Source organism: Solanum stenotomum, chromosome 1 (genome assembly GCF_019186545.1).
Source record: "Solanum stenotomum isolate F172 chromosome 1, ASM1918654v1, whole genome shotgun sequence".
NCBI lineage: Eukaryota > Viridiplantae > Streptophyta > Magnoliopsida > Solanales > Solanaceae > Solanum > Solanum stenotomum.
The window spans coordinates 70,827,670-70,848,632 of NC_064282.1; the positions used below are offsets into that span (position 1 = coordinate 70,827,670).

The 20,963-nt window shown below is 30.7% G+C and overlaps 1 pseudogene; it reads right to left on the reverse strand.

The window, feature by feature from the left end:
* Positions 1–2,633: 2,633 nt before the first annotated feature.
* On the reverse strand, positions 2,634–19,712 carry LOC125856143 (18.5 kDa class I heat shock protein-like; annotated as a pseudogene).
* Between the last annotated feature and the right edge of the window lie 1,251 nt (positions 19,713–20,963).

Genomic DNA, 20,963 nt, shown 5'->3' on the forward strand with positions numbered 1-20,963 from the left:
TTAAAGTATCCGCCTACAATATTATGTATATGAAAGACACTAAAAAAGAGATTTTTGGTAATTAATGAAAGAGTAGGGATAGGAAGTAATTTCTTTCTTATACTATGTGATTTGCCTAATTTTTACTAATTTATTTTGGATGCCCTTCTACCACTTGGCCCATGGGTACAATTAAATTGACTAAAAAGGGATTTATTGTTCTTTTACTCATAAGTCAATCAAATTGCGGCTGAAATTTCTCAGAGAGAACTTGATCTCAACGTCGACAACATTCAATTTACTGCTTCAGGTTAAGCCTTATATATCTCAATCCTTGATTTAAAGGGAATGAGTTATGAATAGTGGGTTACTGGATATACTTTAATTTATTACTATTTAATGGGAAAGAATTGGAATGATAATTCAGTTGGAAATTTTAGATAGAATTGGAATACTAATTTAGTTGGAATTTATCGATTTCTGTGAAACTCTTTTTGACTTTGAATGAGAATCGTTATACATTGTATAATGGTTAGATAATAACTACAGTGATCATTTGAGTGGGATAATTCATGTGGATTAAAATATTGTAAATAAGTTGATTGCTTCAAAGTGGATTTTAGGGTTAATTTAGGTGTGAGATGGTCCAATGATTTTAGGCATATACTTTAATATATTTTTTAAAGTGTTTATGCCAAGAATGGCTAGGGTAAATTGAGGTGAGGCTAATTTTCAATCATTGTTGCCTCTAGATCCATTGTTACTTTTAGTATTATAATTTGAATAGTTACTATTTCGATACAAAATAGTGAAATATTCGGGTTATATAATGGGATGTCTTGTGAATCCTTTTACTTATGAATAAGGTATATTATATAGATTGAGAACATTTGAAGCTTTACGAAAGGGAAAGGTGAAATCTTGAGGACTCGTGGCACGTGTTCGGCTTTCAAGGTATGTTAAGACTTTCAGACTTTGTTGGAGGACGTTTTCCTAATTAAAGATTAAAAATGGAATACACAATGGGTAAGGGCGAAAGATGGGGGTCTCGTACCAATGGTGACGGGCATTGGTACGAGTACCGGTGTTATAAAGGGAAAGTTTATTACTATATAATGCGGATTGAAATCCTAGAATGCCAAAGCATATGGGCATTAGCTGATATACTATTTGACTTGAATTTTTTGTGTGATTGTGTTTCTTTATTGAACCCGTATAATTGTGATAGTTGAGGTGGCTATATATTATGTTGATCTTTGATTGATTAAGATGCATTATCCTTCTCTTTATTTGAAATCATATTGTGCACATGCATTGACATGAGACTGAGTATAAGTTGGGCATGTGGAGATCGTCCATGTTGGGATTATGAGATGTTAAGAACATAATTTGAGCACGTGGAGATTGTCCATGCAAAAATTATTTGATTTTATGATAGTGCGTTGAGATCATCCGCACAGACACATGGAGATCGTTTGTGTCGGTATATGGACCTCGCGAGTCCCCCATGGGTCATGAACTCTCGATGTATTTTCGAAGAGTATCATGTATATACGGTTGAGAGAGTACTTGGCAACTGAGGCGTATCATTTCATGATGTCACATTGCATTGCATCTGATTACATCATTTATTATTGTTGATTACGTGCTTTATTGGTGGTACATTACGTCAAGTTTGATTATCCTTATTTGATGAAACTTGATTGGTAAGTATAATATTGACTTGTATAAGTAAAGGACTGATTTTCTTATATAAACTTATGTCTCTACTTCTTCGTTGTCGGTCTATAAGATATGCTGGATACACGTGGTTTCGTACTCATACTACACTTGTTACACTCTTTGTGGTGCAGATTCAATTCCGAATACGAGCACAACTCGTGGAGCTTTTTGAGTTTGGGCTTGGAGTATCTTGGAGTTGTGGTGAGTTGTTTGGTTGTTCTGTGGCCTACACCTCCCTCTATCTTTTATTTATTATGTTGTTTTTGCATTCATACAGGATATCTCTTATATTTAGGCTTGTTATTTAGTTTCAGACTTGCGCCGTATTTTAGAAGCTCTTGTACTTATTACATCAATTCTTGGGTGGTATTTTAGCTTTCCGCATTACGTATTTATAGGATTTGGTGTTGGAGATATTCTACTTTTTGTTTACCTTTTTACATCATTACTTAATTAAATTGGTAAAATTATTGGGTTGGCTTAACTAACGGCGGGGAACATAGGTGCCATCACGACTTATGAATTTGGGTAGTGACACGCTCAATACATATTGATGTCATCGCCGATGGAGTTGACGGTGTATCGGACTTCCAGGCTGGTGATTCCAATTAACACCGACGTCATTGTTTCTTCTCCAACAATCGCTATCCAGGAACCCTAAAATGTTAATTAGGGAAATTGGAGAGAAGATCTCTGCCTTAATATTATAACTAATGGAATTTTAATTTGAGGGTTACCACAGTTAATGACCCCCACAAATTGCTTAGAAATTGCAGTGTTGCTTTAACCTCCGTAATTTGATGCAATTTACGGGGGTTATATTAACCTCCGTAATAAAACCCCAACAATTTAAGGTTTTTTTTTTTGTAATGTACCCTCTATTCAACGATTCAACTATAACATTTTTGACATGAAATATAAATATATCTAAATTAAAATATTCAGACTGTTCTAACGCGTGATTTCTTGACCGCTCCCTTTTTAGGAATTGTGACAATAAGCACTTCATTCTCCATTGTTGAAATCACTTTATCAACCCCTAGCATCCTCAGGCAAATTAAAAACAGTTGAAAACTTGCCAAATTTTTTCTGAAAATGGTGCCAATTGTCGTATTCTTTTTCTACTATTATTCTCTCCCCACTGATCTTTAAGACTCTATCATCTTCCACTTGTACCTTCACTTCTTCTTTCTTATAACCATGCAAATTAGCTCAAAAAACATATGCCTCTGGGTTACATTATACTCAAATTAAGCTAGAAATGGGGTAACTGTTGGGATATACTATTAACCATATGGTTGAGTTATAGAATTGATTTTAATCCTTTATAAAGACATTACGTTTTATGTTCTTTGTTTGAATAGATCATTGTGTTTATATGTGTGTCCATTACTTATATAGTAGACGATTTTTGGGTATGGAGTTGTTTAACTCATGTGCGGAAGATTAAAATTATAGGTTCTTATAAATTATAAATTAAATGTTCACAATCAAATATGAAGTTGGACAAACATCTTGATGATTGTAACACAAGATTAAATATAATTCAATCTTAATTATGGGAATGGTAAAATTCCAACTTCTTGTGTTAGTACATTTTGCATGTATTGAACGGACCAAATTGAGATATGTATTTAGGTTCTGAATTTCAATAAATAATATATCTAGTCCATTACATGAGCTTATACTCTTAATCTTGATGTAGTTATTATGATTTGTGTAGTTTGCTTTATTATTTTAATCTATTAAAAGGCGAGACTCTATGATGAGTCAAAATATTCCTAATGGATTGAATAATAACAAATTACATCCATGAAATAATAATTAGTTGATAGAACCATATCTCGAATATGATAAAGAAGACACCTTTTTATGGTTGCTTATAAGTAGTCACGTGAAAACCTTGCAGGTGGATTATATATGTATATTCGTCACGTGAATTAATTTAAGCATAAAGATAAAGGGTTAATTAATCAATGGATTAAATTTTTCAGATGTTTGATTTAATTGATTGGTGTCAATAATTCTAACATGGGGAGTTAAATAAGTTGTAACGGAAAAATTTGAAATTAAATAGAGGAGTGCAGTTACAGATTTTCAGTGGTCAATCTATGATTTATTATTATATGGTTAATTCATATTTTTTTACGAATTAAATATTATAATTGGAAGCCTCTGCTAATAAATTTGTGGTCCTTACTATGCCTGATTAATTGATCGAGTTCGGAAAAGAAAAAGACTGTTAATATTTTTTCAGTTTAGGAATAAGTCATTTTTTACTTTTATTAGTTTAAAAGAGAAAAAAACTTTTTATTTTCTTAAAAGAAGAAAGAAGAAAATATTGTGATTCTTTGTTTCTTTAGAAGAAGAAAGAAGCAAATAATAGTGTTCAATGGTGTTATTAGTGGCTATTGATGGTGTTTAATAGTTGTTGATTACCCTTGGTGTTTAATGACTTTCCAAATACACTTAATGATATTTAGTGGTTGTTGATAACTATAGATCATGGTTGTTAGAGACTCTTAACAGTGTCAAAATACACTTAACGGTATTTAATGGTTGTTGATGACTATTGATCATGGTTGTTGGATACACTTCACAGTGTCCAAATACACCTAAAGGTATTTAATGACTATTAATAGCTACTAGTTATGACTAGAAACGTTTCATCTTTCAAACTTTTTCCTTATCTAGAAAAGTATAAAATAGGGGTGGTGGTTCTTAAGGAAAGATCATCCTTTTTCTAAATATTTTCTTGCCCAAACAAGACTTGATTGAGAGAGTTAGTCAGGAATTAGTAGAAGACTGCAACCCTGGAGTCCCAGTCCCTGAACGAGTTGTGTGAAAGCTACAATAGGTTAGAGTTTCACAATTTATATAGTTTACATTATTATGCTATTATGTAAGTTTGTGATTCTGAATAATGTTTCCACTGTACATATTCTAACAATTGGCATCACGAGTCTTCTTACATATAACTGATAATGTAATAAGAATCCATGATTTTGATATATATTTGGTTAAATTTGTATATATCATCTTGTTCTTTTGATGAACAATTTTTTGTTAGTTTGAAAAAAAAATGTTTTTGTACTCCAGAGTTGTAAGGGTTCATCCCTACTTCTAAAATAATGATTTTAACAGTTAGTATATGAGTTTATGTGTTGACATAGGTCCTCTTCCCCATCTGATAAACTTGTATATTTTGATACTTCTATGTTTGCCTTTTGATTTGGTGACTTGTTTTTAACTTTCCAACTAAGTTGCATGTTGAATCAATGAGCAAAAGACAATATATATATGTATACTTGACTAAAACTTCACAAATTACTCTCTAATTGAGTTGGACTTGTCTTCTTTAAGTGGTACTATATATATGAACTTGCTCATATATTTGCTTGAATAGTTAAGTTTCTCTATCGCTTCTAATTGTTCATTAGCATGATTATATGTGTCTTGTTTTTTTTATTTTAAATATAAAAGATATGTTACTAATGATCTGTTTTAAATATCTCTCAGATTAACTATGTCTCACTTCAATCCTCTGTCCTCTATCTTGAACCAAAACAAACTGGAAGGTCATAACTATGTGGACTGGAAACGAAACCTTAACATTGTTCTAACATTCGAGGGTTTCAAATATGTGTTGGTTGAAGAATGCCCCATTAAACCAGCAGATGCTACTGATGAGAAGATTAAGGCCTATGAGAAATGGATCAAGGATGATGAGATGGCAAGGTGCTACATTCATGCCTCAATATCGAATATCTTACAACATCAACATCGGTCTATGACATTTGCTTACGATATGCTCGAATCTCTCAAAGAGATGTTCGAAGAGCAGAATCGTGCTGCCAAGAAGACTGCCATGAAGGCTATCTTGACCACCAAAATGGTTGAAGGATCATGTGCTGAACATGATGAGTTATCTTAATGAGCTAAAGATATTTGGCGTTGCTATTGATAAGGATCTCAAGTGGAGATGATCCTACAGACTCTACCGGACATTTTCAATAGTTTCGCTTGAATTATAATATGAACAAGATGGATTTGTTTCTTTCAAAATTGGTGAATGAACTAACAGCAGCAGAATCCATTATCAAGCAGCAAACTCCTCCCTCTGTGGCATACATGGTGGGCAAACCTGTCGTTTCTTCGTCTAAGCCGGCTAAAGCTCAGAAGAAGAAGTCGTGCAAGGTTGTGGCACCCAGAGGTGCTACAGGTGGTATGGCTAAGCCTAAGGTCAAGTGCTACCACTGCAAGCAGCCTGGTCACCACAAGAGGCAATGCCTTGACAATCAAGCCAAAATGAAAAACAAAGGTAATTCTTGTTTAAATGTCATTGAAAGTTGTTTAGTGGTTGTTTCTATCCAATTATGGGTTGTAGATTCCGGAGGCACTGACCATGTTTGCATTTCTTTGCAGGGTTTCAAGAAACACGGTGGCTAAGTGAGAATGAAGTTTACGTTTTTCAGGCGAATGGGGAACCAACAACAGTCCTAGCAATAGAAAATATCTCTTTTTCTTTTAGCAGTTCCAGAATTCTATTTTTAAAAGATGTTCTTTATGTACCTTCGATAAGAAGGAATTTGCTTTTAGTTTCAAAATAATGGATGTTGGTTATAAAGTTTTATTTGCAAATAATTGTGTTGTTATTAAGTATGATAAGAAATTCATCCATAGTGCTCCTAAAATACATCATTTCTTTGTATTTGAAGTCTCTCATGACATGTTATACCATAATGAATTAAATAATATTGATATTTCTCATAAAAGAAAACGTATTTCTGAATTGAGTCAAACTTAGTTATGGCACTTACGTCTATGTCATATCAATATAAATAGGATTTCAAGGTTGATTTCTGATAGACCTCTGAGTTTATTGAAAGTGGAGGTACTACCAACCTGTGAATCTTGTTTAGAAGGTAAAATGACAAAGAGACATTTCCCTTCCAAAAGAAATAGAGCCACTAATAAGTTAGAATTAATTCATTCTGATTTGTGCGGTCCTATGACTATACGAGCAAGAGGGGGTTTTGAGTATTTTTTGACTTTCACAGATGACTACTCAAAATATGGAAACATTTATTTGTTGCGCCATGAATTTGAATGCTTTGAGAAGTTCAAAGAATTCAAGATAGAAACAGAAAAGCGACATGGTAAACATATCCAAACATTATGATCAGATCGTAGTGGTGAATACCTTTCTGCGGGATTCATTAAGTACTTATCAGAATCGGGCATTACATCTCAATATTCTACCTAGGAACACCACAACAAAATGGTGTGGCAGAACGAAGAAATAGAGCTCTTTTGGAAATGGTTAGATCAATGTTAATTTATTCAGATTTGTCTTTTAGCTTTTAGGGATATGCCTTAGAAACTGCAAATTACATTCCGAATTTGGTTCCTTCCAAACCTATTCCTTTAATCCCATCCGAATTGTGGAATGGGTGCAAGCCTAGTCTACGGCATATTCGAGTTTGGGGATGTGCAACACATGTATTAAAAGGGAAAACAAATGAATTAGAATCAAGGACAGAAGTGTGCATTTTCATTGGATATCCAAAAGGAACTAAAGGAGATTTATTTTATTGTCCTAAGGAACAAAAGGTAATTGTTTCAACAAATGCCAAGCTTCTAGAACATGACTATTTAAATAACCATGTTCCTAGAAGTAAAGTTGTGTTACAGGAACTAAGCAAAGGAATAACTACAAATGAAACATCAACACAACTACCTAAAATAATTGTTGACATACCAGTACATCCACGTAGTAGGAGGAATGTCGGTCGAAAAGAGGTTGCTCAAGAGGATGCTCTAGAGGTTGCTCAGAAGCAGACTCAAGACATCTTGCTACCACAAAGTAGTGGGAGTAATGTCGCGCAACCTGAAATTGTGGAGGAAGTAGTTAAGAATGTTCATAATTTAGTTCAAGATGTAGCAAATCCTGTAGTTTCTAGTCGTCGTAGTGGGAGAGTTATTAGAAAACCACAACAGTTTATGCTCTTGGGAGAACCATACGATAGAATCCCTGAAGAGACTAATACAAAACCATTAAATTACGCTGAAGCACTACATGATAAAGATGTTGAAATATGGGTTGTTGCTATGAAATCTGAAATGGAATCTATGTACTCAAACCAAGTCCGGGATCTTGTGGAACCACCAATAGGTGTTAAACTTATTGGTTGTAAATGGATCTACAAGAAAAAGAGAGGCGTGGGTAGAAAAGTGAAAACTTTTAAGGCTCGGCTTGTTGAGAAATGGTTTACTCAAAAAGAAGGAATTGATTTTGAGGAAACTTTTTCGCCGGTAGCCGCTAAATCCATTAGGATTCTCTTATCCATTGCTGCTCATTATAATTATGAGATTTGGCAAATGGATGTCAAGACAACTTTCTTAAACGAAAGTCTTGATGAGTGCATTTATATGGCACAACCAGAAGGTTTCATGGTAAATGGCAATGAACACATGGTTTGTAAACTTAAGAGATCCATTTATGGATTGAAAAAGGCATCTCGGGCATGGAACATTTGTTTTGACAACTTGATTAAAACCTTTGATTTTGATTAGTTTGAAAATGAATCATGCATCTATAAGAAATGGGTGGGAGACAGAGTAACATTTTTGATTCTGTAGTAGATGACATCTTGCTCGTAGGAAATAATGTGAGCATGTTGAATTCTGTAAAGGAGTGGTTGTCTTCGCGTTTTAATATGAAAGACTTGGGAGAAGCGGACCATATCCTTGGGATTAAGCTTTTGCGAGATCGCAAACAAAGAATATTAGGTTTGTCTTAAGCACTTTATATTGATATTATTCTTGCGAGGTTTAGCATGCAAAATTTCAAAAAGGAGTTTCTTCCTTTTAGACATGGAATTACTTTATCAAAGGATTAGTCGCCCAAAATGGCCGACGAGATAGAAAGGATGAAGCCAATCCCTTACGCTTCTGTTGTAAGTAGTCTTATGTATGCTATCTTTTGCACTAGACCGGATATCTGCTTTGATGTAGGCATGGTTAGCAGATTTCAGTCTAACCCTGAGCAATAACATTGGACTGCAGTCAAGCATATCATCAAGTACCTTAAAAAGACTAGAAATTATATGCTTGTTTTCCACCCTGACAATCTCGTACCTATTGGATATACAGATTCAGATTTCCAGTCAGATAGAGATTCTAAAATATTGACCTCAGGATATGTATTTACTCTAGGAGGTGGAGCCATAGTTTAGAGGAGCATAAAGCAATCGTGTGTTGTTGATTCCACCATAGAAGCTGAATATGTAGTTGGCTCAAAAATTTTCTAAAAGAGCTTGGAGTGGTTCCTTCTATTGAAGCACCAATTACACTTTATTGTGATAATAGTGGTGCAGTTGCCAACTCAAAAGAACCACAAAGCCATAAATGGAGTAAGCACATTGAGAGAAAATATCACTTGATTCGTGATATAACTCAAAGGGATGATGTAAGAGTTTTGAAGATTAAATCAAAAAACAATTTGGCGGATCCATTTACCAAAGGCTTACCTCAGAAGTCTTTTGATAAGCATGTGGATGAAATGGGTGTTAAATTTGTACATGCATGGTTATGAGTCTAAGTGGGATATTGTTGGGATATACTATTAACCATATGGTTGAGTTATAGTATTGATTTTATTCCTTTACAAAGACTTTACGTTTTATGTTAATTATTACAATAAAGTCTTTGTTTGAATAGATCACTGCGTTTATACGTGTGTCAATTACTTATATAATAGACGATTTTTGGGTATGGAGTTGTTTTAACTCATACGCGGAGGATTAAAATTATCGGTTCTTATAAGTTATAAATTAAATGTTCACAATCGAAGATGAAATTGGACAAACATCTTGATGATTGTAACACAAGATTAAATATAATTCAATCTTAATTATGGGAATGGTAAAATTCCAACTTCTTATGTTAGTACATTTTGCATGTATTGAACAGACCAAATTGAGATATGTATTTAGGTTCTGAATTTCAATAAATAATATCTCTAGTCCATTACATGAGCTTATACTCTTAATCTATATGTAGTTATTATGATCTGTGTAGTTTGCTTTATTGTTTTAATCTATTAAAAGGTGAGACTCTATGATGAGTCAAAATATTCCTAATGGATTGGATAATAAAAAATTACATTCGTGAAATAATAATTAGTTGATAGAACCATATCTCGAATATGAGAAAGAAGACACCCCTTTATGGTTGCTTATAAGTAGTCACGTGAAAACTCTACAGGTGAATTATATATGTATACCCGTCATGTGAATTAATCTAAGCATAAAGATAAAGGATTAAATTAATCAATGGATTAAATTTTTCAAAAGTTGTATTTAATTGATTGTGTCGATAATTCTAACATGGGGAGTTAAATAAGTTGTAATGGAAAAAATTTGAAACTAAATAAAGGAGTGCAGTTACAAATTTTTAGTGGTACAATCTGTGATTTATTATGATATGGTTAATTCATGCATTTTACGAATTAAATATTATAATTTGAAGCCTCTGCTAATAAATTTGTGGTCCCTACTATGCTTGATTAATTGATCGAGTTCGGAAAAGAAAAGGATTGTTAGTATTTTTTCAGTTTAGGAATACATCGTTTTTTACCTTTATTAGTTTAAAAGAGAAAAAAACTTTTTATTTTCTTAAAAGAAGAAAATATTGCGATTCCTTTTTTCCTTAGAAGATGAAAGAAGCAAATAATAGTGTTCAATGGTTATTAGTGGCTATTGATGGTGTTTAATGGTTGTTGATCACCCTTGGTGTTTAATGACTTTCTAAATACACTTAATGATATTTAGTGGTTGTTGATAACTATTGATCATGGTTGTTAAACACTCTTAACAATGCCAAAATACACTTAATGACATTTTACTGGTTGTTGATGACTATTGATCCTGGTTGTTGGAAACAATTCAAAGTGTCCAAATACACCTAAAGGTATTTAGTGACTATTGATGTCTATTAATTATTACTAGAAACGTTTCTTCTTTCAAACATTTCCCGTATACTGAAAAGTATAAATAGGGGTGGTGGTTCTCAAGGAAAGATCATCCTTTTTTTTTGAAAATTTTCTTGCCCACACAAGACTTGATTGAGAGAGATTGTCAGGAATTAGTAGAAGGCTGCAACCCTGGAGTCTCAGTCCCTGAACGAGTTGTGTGAAAGCTACAAAAGGTTAGAGTTTCACAATTTATATTGTTTACATTATTATGCTATTATGTAAGTTTGTGATTCTGAATAATGCTTCTGATGTACATATTCTAACAGTAACATGTGGGAATGATAGTGTTGGTGCTATGAGAGATCGAGGGGTTTCGAGATAAAATTTATGAGAGGGATCGTAAGGATCTTTCTGACCTTGACTTGTTTGGAATTGATGTGTGATTTTTGTTGTTGCTAGTTGATTAACAAGATTGTGTGGATCTTGATTTGTTGGTGGTGGTGGATAATTATAATGATCTTGCTCATCACCTCGATTTGTTTTAAATTGATTTATTATTGTTGTTGTTGGATCGTAAGAATCAGAACGATCATGATTTTTCTGGGATTGAGGAGTAAATATTGTTGCTGGAGGAGAATTTTGTACACGACGTGCATGGTTTTTGCGACCATTAAATAGAGGTATTAAAGGTTTTTTGTAGTATACTTAATTTGTTTTGGAATTAGAAATAATTAATTGAGAAGATATATTAGAAGGATGGAAAAAGACACTACGTATTGACCATGTGTAAAATATTTATTTTCTTTCTTAGGTGATACTTTTGAATTTTAAAATTTTAAAAAGGTTTTCAAGTTTTCCTTTATTTATATGTTTTTTAAAAAAAAAAAATTGAATCGTCAAGTAAGTTATGGTATTAGTAATACTTTCTATGTAATTTACACATATGTAAATTTTAGTTTAAAAATTTAAATATTTTATGTCTGAATTCAATTGTTCAAATTTTGATATTTGAACTATATCACATAAATTGAGAACAAATAATACTTAGATAAAGAATAGCATATCAAAACTATCACCTTTTTCACAAATTTCAAACTTTAACTATTCATTGTTCTTTTTACATACCTCAACTATTACTCTCTTTGTATTAAAACAAACCTTAATATTGAGTTGGTCAAATATTTGTTCTCAAAATCGACAACAGGGTGGGTAGGTCAATTGAGCATCAAAATATAAGTTTTAATACAAAGGAAGTGAAAGTTAAGATATGAAACTCGTAAAAAATGATAGTACTTTAGATAGGTAATAGAACAATAATTAATTAAGTATGAACCTTACAAAAATAAATAAATTAGAATTTAAGTATATATTTTTACCATTAACTCAAAACCAAATTACATTGATAATGTAAGTGTAATTTTGCATGTAATAACCATATAAAAATTATTAGTATGACTTAGCCTTTTGTAGATATTACGGCGTAACATCACAATTACTTCTCTTTCTTCATCCAATTGAAAATGAAATCTTCATGTTGAATATATATACATACTTTTATGGTATTTGAGTTTTTCTTTTACTGAATCATATGATTAATTAATATATATTTTACTTCAATAAATCATATTTCATTACAATAAAAATAGTTTTTAATTAGTGACAATAGGTATGAGTAATAACAAAGAGTGCTAATGCCTTATCGGCATTAGTTCATTGTAATTAAATTCAATGTCGTTGTAGGTTTTAGAGACATTTACAAAAAATTGCCTCTAAAAATTAATGGTAATTAAGCTATTATCGTTAATTAATTGTTATTAAAGTCATTTTAAATTGTTTTAGTGTTTCTTCATGATAAATTGTATTGATTTATTATAAATATTTAACTGATAAATAAATGAGTGTCGTGTAAATATTTAAAAAATGTCATTATTTTACACTATTGGTAATTAAGTATGCATTTGGATATGAATTGAGTAATATAGAAGAAAAAAAAGTCAAAGTGGGACACTATTAATTAAGTATTGTTTCCATTTATATGCCGTCGCCTCCATTTCTATTAATATGTCATTCTTAATAAAAATAGATATTTCTTAATATTTATCATTTTACAAAATCAATACATAAATAATATTATTCTTTTTATTTTATCCTTGAGAGTTACTCATCCGTTCACTTTTAATTGTCAAGTTTTTTTTTTTTAGAGTCAAACTATATAACTTTGACTAACATTTTACGATGCATTTTTTCATCATATATTGATATGCAAAAAAATTGCAATTTCTAATACTTTTCATTTAGTTTTTGAACATCTAAATTTTTCGCTTAAAATTAATATCGAACAAATATAATCTAATTTAACTTTATAAACTAGTCAAATTTTTTTACTTTCAAAAAACACAACATGACATTTAAATATGAATGGAGGGAGTATTAACCTTGAAAGCATGAATTTGGCCTAACATAGAAAAACTATATGATAATACATACATGTTTGTTCATTAATTTAATTACGATGACATATAAGTAGCAACGAAGAATATGTATTTGGATATGAATTGAGTAATATCGAAAAATAAAAAATAAAAAATCAAAAAGTGGGGGTGCTGGCAAGCGAGGAACAAAGTGAGCATCAGACATGTCCATGGGCACTACCCTACCTTCTAACCTGCCTGGAGAAATTCAACTCCAACAACTGACACACATTGGTGTTTCTTTTGTTTGGCACAACTTAAGGGGAAAACACCGGGCAAACCACCCCTTCAAACAAATCTACTGATTACAGAAGCGGTTTAGGATACGGACTTAAATCGTGTGCAATTCTCAGCTCCACCCACTTTATACAAATCTTCTCCTTTTACTTTTAAAGGACTATTTTTCCTTTTGAATATCCGATGTGGGACAATGTAAAGGCGATAGAGCATTTATTAGTCCACTAAAGTGATTTTATGACAACATTTATGTAGTGAAGGCAATTTTATTAAACTTTAGCTTTGGGTATTAGCTAAAATAAGATTAAAGTTTATATCCAAATCATGAGACTATCTATATCTAATAAGGAGGATAATGTGGTGTTCAAGTCAGTTTGTAAGCAATTTAACTAGTTCTCAATAGTACTTATTACAATCATCAACGCGCATTGAACAAATGGAGGATATGAGAATACACATCATTGACTTTACTATAATCTCAGAATTACAATCCTAGAATATAATCGAAACTTCATACACTACTCAAATTTTGTGATACAACACAAAGTATTGTAGTTTATTAACAATAGGTAACAACAACTATATTACTCTTATTTAGAAANGGGTAGCTCCGCCCCTGCCTAGAATATAATCGAAACTCCATACACTACTCAAATTTTGTGATACAACACAAAGTATTGTAGTTTATTAACAATAGGTAACAACAACTATATTACTCTTATTTAGAAACGGAAGTCACTGCATTATGAATTGTACCAAAAGTTATAAAATTTGTATATTAGAGATGTGGCAAATAATACGAATTCTATTATCTTATTAGCTAAATGATAACTGACTATTGCTAAAGTGTATACGTATCTTTTTTTTTGTTAAAATTTACAGGTGCAATTGTATACGTGTCATATTATGATGCTCACCTCAAACTCTAGATTTTCTTGACGTTCAATTGTTTCCATTTCATCAGTTTAACAATTCATCGTTTTCTATGTCCTCCTTGTGTTTTTTCGTACTTCTTGAAATACTCTTACCACTAATATCCTTTGTTTTTTTTTACTCCCTCCATTCACTTTTATTTGTCATGTTACGTTTTTCGAAAATCAATTTGACTAATTTTCAAAGTTAAATTAGATTACATTAATTCAATATTTTAAACAAAAAAAATTGGATATTCAAAAACTATACAAAAAGTACTATAAATTGCATTTTTTTTGCATAACAATATGATGAAAAAATACATCATAAAAATGATAGTTAAAATTTTTTATAGTTTGACTCTAAAAAAGAAAACTATGACAATTAAAAATGGACGCATGTATTAATAGTTATTGCCATTTGGGCATTGGAAAGATGAAGCATATCAGTGTAATATGTGTCATGTGATAATAGGTTGGAATTTTGAAATTTCGAACTTCTATTGAATTTGAATATATAACTTTAAAATTTTTTAAATAAAATTTATATATTTAAAAATTATATTAAATTATAATAATAAACAACTTAAAATATTTAAAATACATGAAAATGCTACCAAAAGAAAATTGATTAACTAAAGTTATTCTTCAAATAAATAAATAAATAAAATAAAAACACTCTCAAAATTTCAAGAATTCTATCTAAATTGGGAACGGAGGGAATGTCATGTAAGGAGTACTATATTTGTCTAATAATTATTTTTCACTCTTCAGAATTTGTACTATGTTGTCTAATATTTATTTTTCACTATTTTATTACCTCTTGAGAATTTGTTCCTACTATTCACGGCATCTTATTTTGCTTGTATGTAAATCATACTATTTTTCATTTATATGTCAAAACAAACATTCTTTAGTAAAGCAACAGCTGGAAAAAAATGCAGTAACTAAATCTTTGTGTTTTTCTGCACATATTGTAAGGAAATAAAGGGAAAACTACATAAATGGGCCATAAAATCTAAAATAATTCCAAGTTCATACCCAAATTCAAAGTAATTCTTGAAATACCCATTCTCTCATAAATAATTACAGTCCATACCCCCATTCATTAAGGGTGATAATTTTTGCTTAAGTGATACTAAATCGGTATCATATATTGTATTGGTATCATTAAAGTTGATAATTTTTGTTTAACTGATACTAAATCAGTATATATATACTGTATTGATATCCTTAAGGTTTCTTGTTCAGAAATTACTTATTAGTCAATGATACTATACAAGTATATATGTATATTGTTGTGGTATCGTTAAGTTTTGTTGTTAAGAAATTATTCATTAGTCAATGATACTATAAGAGTATATATATACTCTTATAGTATCATTGATTAATGAGTAATTTTTTAACAAAAAAACTTATATATATATATATATATATATATATACTCTTATAGTATCATTGACTAATGGATAATTTCTTAACAACAAACTTTAATGATACCAATACAATATATATATATACTGATTTAGTATCAATTCAACAAAATTATCAACCTTAATGATACCAATACAGTATATATGATACTGATTTAGTATCAGTTAAACGAAATTAGTAAATGAGGTATATAGTGTAATTATTTAATGAGGTATATGTTTGTAATTATTTTGCTTTTATGGGGTATTTACTTATTTTTCCCAAAAAATTATGCTATACCTATGTAGAGAAGAAAGGTGGATTATAGTTATTCAATCAATATCCATCTTTAATGCTCCATCCATTTTGAATTTGTTGGTTAGTTTATTTTATTCTATCTTTTCACGTACTATATTTAAGATAATAAAATTAAAGAGTATTTAGTATATTTTACATATCTTTAGTTTAGTGCCACAAAATTTTAAGGAAAAAATATATAAATATACAACTTAAAATATCATAATTTCTAAATTTCCCTATCATTTAAAAAAAAATCAAAAATCCTCTCTCGGATACATCCCTCCCACTATGAATCATGTTCATAGTTATGTATCCGACAATAGAGGAATGTATCTGACGCAACTACAGAGTAGAGACCAATGTATCCTACAACAGAGGAATGTATCCGACGCAACATAACCAATAGAGACCAATGTATTTGACAACAGAGGAATGTATCTGACACTATAACAAAGTAGAGACCAATGTATTCAACAACAGAGGAATATATCCGAGTTCCGCACAATAAAATCTTAAGTAATGTATCATTTGCAATGTATTGGACAACTAAAAAATGTATCCTAGGACAATGAAAAATTCGAAATTTTTATAATTGGAGAAACTTTCGGTATAGAATGTAATTAGCCTCCAAATGTATGAAATTTCTCTATTTTATACAAATTTAAAAGTACATTTGACATTACACCTAACATGTTGGGCCTGTGCACAACATGGGTTGTGCCCATCTAGTAGTAGAAGAAAAGCTACAAAACTTTTGCGCCTAACATACGCATTCAACACTTGATATCCACAAGACCACAACCTCTAAAGGAGCTTTTATTTTTCACATTTTACAAGTCGATGTACGATGCATGATGAATACACATGATATATTCTTCAATAGAAAAAAACATTGTTAGTATAAATTATTGAATAAGAAATCAACAAAAAATAATAAAATTAAGAATCATCAAAGATTACAAATGTAAATAAAAAAGAATAGAAAGCTCATTCAATCTAAAAAATTCAAGTTCAAAATATGATAGAAACAAATCAAATTGAACGAAATGAACCAAAAAAATACCTCAAAACATGATATATTTAAAAGTATCAACATGTGTAGAGGATTTTCTCTTTGATAAATATTGTTGTTCTTCTTCTAGTACTTTCACTTTTTCCTTTGCAAATATATTCGATTTTTCTTCTCCTGACATCAAATAATGTACCTATTCGCCCCCAAAGAAAAAAATGAAAAGAATACTTGAAATAATTCAACAAATAACATCACACATTTGAAGAAGAATAGATCCATTACTTTTCTTAGTTGAATTTATTTATGTATATATACAAAATCTAGATAATGGGTAGGGCACCACTTTAAATTCAAATTTAAAAAATAGTCATATTTTTTTTAAAAAAAAATAGTATTACGTGTTTTTCATGTTTTTTTTCATTTTATATTTGCTATTTTTATTTTCGGATTTTAAAATTAATTTAAAAATTAAGATTATTAGTATTATTATTGTTATTACTATTATATTAGAGAAAAGGGTCAAAAATGCACTTGTACTACATGAAATGATTAAAAATGCCCTTTGTTCATATTTTGGTCCATTTATGCCCTTACTGTTAATGAAATGGGCCAAAAATGCCCTAAAGTTTAATGGAGGCAACATACAATACTTAAACCATTTAATTAGTCTTAATTTGTTTACCCTTTTCTCTTTATCCGATGAACCCAATTCCATTTCATTCACAAAATTTATTTTTTTTCCTCTTTCAAACCCTAGTCCCTCTTATAGATTTCTTAAATTAAGACTAATTGATTTGAAACAACATTATTACTAGTAGAAAATAATCAAACCAAACAAATATTTCACATTTACACTAGAAGATCACCTAAAAGTTGAACACACAAAGTACATATCGTCAGTAGTAGTAGTTTTTTCAATGTAATCCGTTGCTTCAGAATTTCCTATGACGGAGCTTATCGACAATAGTAGTCCCTTGTAAATTGTTGGTAACAATCAATTCGGAGGCATTCTGGTTGGAAACAAGGGAAAACAGAGAAGTTGCTCTGTTATTAAAGCTTCTCGGCTGAGGCAGATCTAGAAAATCAATGGTGGTTGAAACTCTGATCGAGTTCTATGGTAAGAAGAGCCCTCGATGGAGTCAGCTTGGATGAGAATGTGATAGCTCCGATTAGGGGTGTCGAAGAGGCAACGGAAATTATTGTGGTGAGGATTCTGTTTCTTTATGGCGTGGAGGAGAAATGAGATTAAACCTTCCAGGATAAGTTCCTTGTTGGTGATGGATAATCTTTTTGAGTTTTGGATGTTTAGATATTTAAGTTTTGATGTTAGGAATGGAGTTGGGTTCAGATAAAGAGAGGAGGGTAGAAAAATTAAGATTAATTAAATTGTTTAAGTATTTGATGTTGCCTCCATTACACCTGAGGGTATTTTTGGCCCATTAACAATAAGGGAATAAATGGACCAAAGTATAAACAAATGACATATTTGATCATTTCATCTAGTATAAGGGCATTTTTGACTCTTTTCCCTTATTATTATTATTACAATATTATTTTATTATTATTATTATTATTATTATTATTATTTGTGTTGCTATAAATAAGGAGGTTGTGGAAAGATAGTTAAAAGTATTTTTCCAAAAAAAGGCGAGTTGGTTGCTTTTATGTTTTAAAAAAATAGTATTACGTTTTTTTTCCCTTTATATTTGTAATTTTTATTTTTATTTTCGGATTTTAAATTAATTTAATAATTAAGATTATTATTATTTATTATTATTCATTATTATTATTATTATTATTATTATTACAGATTCTTCTTCTTCTTCTTCCTCTTCTTCTTCTTCTTATTATTATTATTATTATTATTATTATTATTTGTTTTGCCATAAATAAGTAGGATGTAGAATAATAGTTAAAAATATTTTCCACAAAAAAGTTGGGTTGGTTACTTTTATGTTTTAAAAAATAATCTTACGTGTTTTCAATTTTTTTCCTTTTATATTTGTAATTTTTATTATTATTTTTGCATTTTAAATTAATTTAGTTAATTTAATAATTTAGATTATTATTATTTTAAATATTATCATTAATATTATCATTATTATGGTATAAATAAGGTGGTTGTGGAAAGATATTCAAAAATATTTTTCCCAAAAAAGTTATCACATGTTTACATTTTAAAACTATTTAAAAATTTAAAAATCATTTTAAAAATAAAATAGTAATTTATTATTTAACCCTATTACATCTAATTTTATATATATATTTGGTAGGAAAATTAATGTCAGACGCTATGATACATGGGGCTTTGAATTAAAGGTGACATTAAGGTGTCAAAATAAAGGGGCGGTGACATAAATCTTAATTATTGAGTGTAGGTGACAATTATGTGATTAATGATTAAGAATTGTGGAGTTGCCCTCAAGTTTATAAGTGGGCAGTTTGGTCCATTGGATTAAATGAGGGGTAAAAGAGTAAATGACTAAAACCTAATTTAACCAATTTTGGTGGGAAGCCACAAGCTGTACCAAAAGCCCNCCCTTCGTATTCCTCTTCTTATTCTTCTTCTGCTATGTTCTTGTTCTCTTCTTGCTTAGTTGCTTGCCTTTCTTCTTCCCGTTCTCTTCATCTTCTTCTTGTTTTCGTACATTGTTGGTCTTGGCTGCTAGTCCTTCTTGAGCTCTTTTCATCTTCTTGAATCAGACTTAGCTAATCTAATCAGTGGACCAGATTTCGTTCTGTATCAATTGAAATTACTCCATAAGTGATTGAGTTCACACACCATTATTTTGGTAAGTAAAATTAACAGTTCTTTGAAATCATTCATCATCATCTGGATAGCAGCAATTTTTTCAATAATTTGCATTTGCATTCGCATTTCCAACAAATGGTTATATATGTTGCAACATATGACTTATACATTTTGTCACAACATGTGATTTATGTTTCGCAACAGAATAGTTAAATGTAGCAGCATATGACTTACATTTCCAACATGATAGCCATATGTTGCTACATATAACTTACACATGTTGCCATATATGATTTATTTGTCACAACATATCAGTTATATGTTGCAACATATGACTTACATGTCGCCACATAATTGTCATATGTTGCAACATATGACTTACACATTTCTTTATTAGTACTAATTATTTTTTAATTAATTTCTTCAGGTACAATAAATGGAGGGATTATTTGTAGGGATTGATTGTCGTGGTGAATGGGTAGAGAAGAAAAAATGATACATTTGGAGTTGGAAGGATGGTAAGAAACGGGGAGGGTCGGTAGGGATGACTGTCAAAAGAAATATTTTATATGATGATTTTGTGAATTTAGTCATGAAAAAATGTGGATACAACTGTCAACTGAAAGATCTTATCATGAGTTACATTCCCCATTTTTTTCATAATGAGAAGGTCTTACCTTTTAAAATAACTGATCAGCCTAGTTTGGTTGTTTATTTGGGAGGAGCAGAGAGACCGCCCATATTAAGAGTCTACGTGGATGAAAATCCTATCGAGGAGGATCATAATCTAGAAGAAGACCAACAAGATATGTTAAATGATGAATTTGATGATATGGACATGAATTATCACGATGCTGAAATTGGAAAAGATGACGTGCCGAGCTTTGAGAGCCACAATCCTCCTACACCTATTGTTGGCAGCAACATTCCATGTTCTTCTCAATCATCACGTGTGAATAATGTTCGAGATGATGAAACAGGTTTTTATAAGGGAATGACATTCAAGAACAAGGAAGAACTGGCAAATTCATTGAAAATTGCTTGTTTGAAAAAAGATTTTAGACTTAAAAAGGTGATCAATTCTCGTAATGTGTTTTCTTTTAAATGTTCATAACCGGAGTGCAATTGATGGCTGAGGGCTGTGAAATTTACAAGTAGCAACATGTTTGTCATTAGAATCTATGAAAAG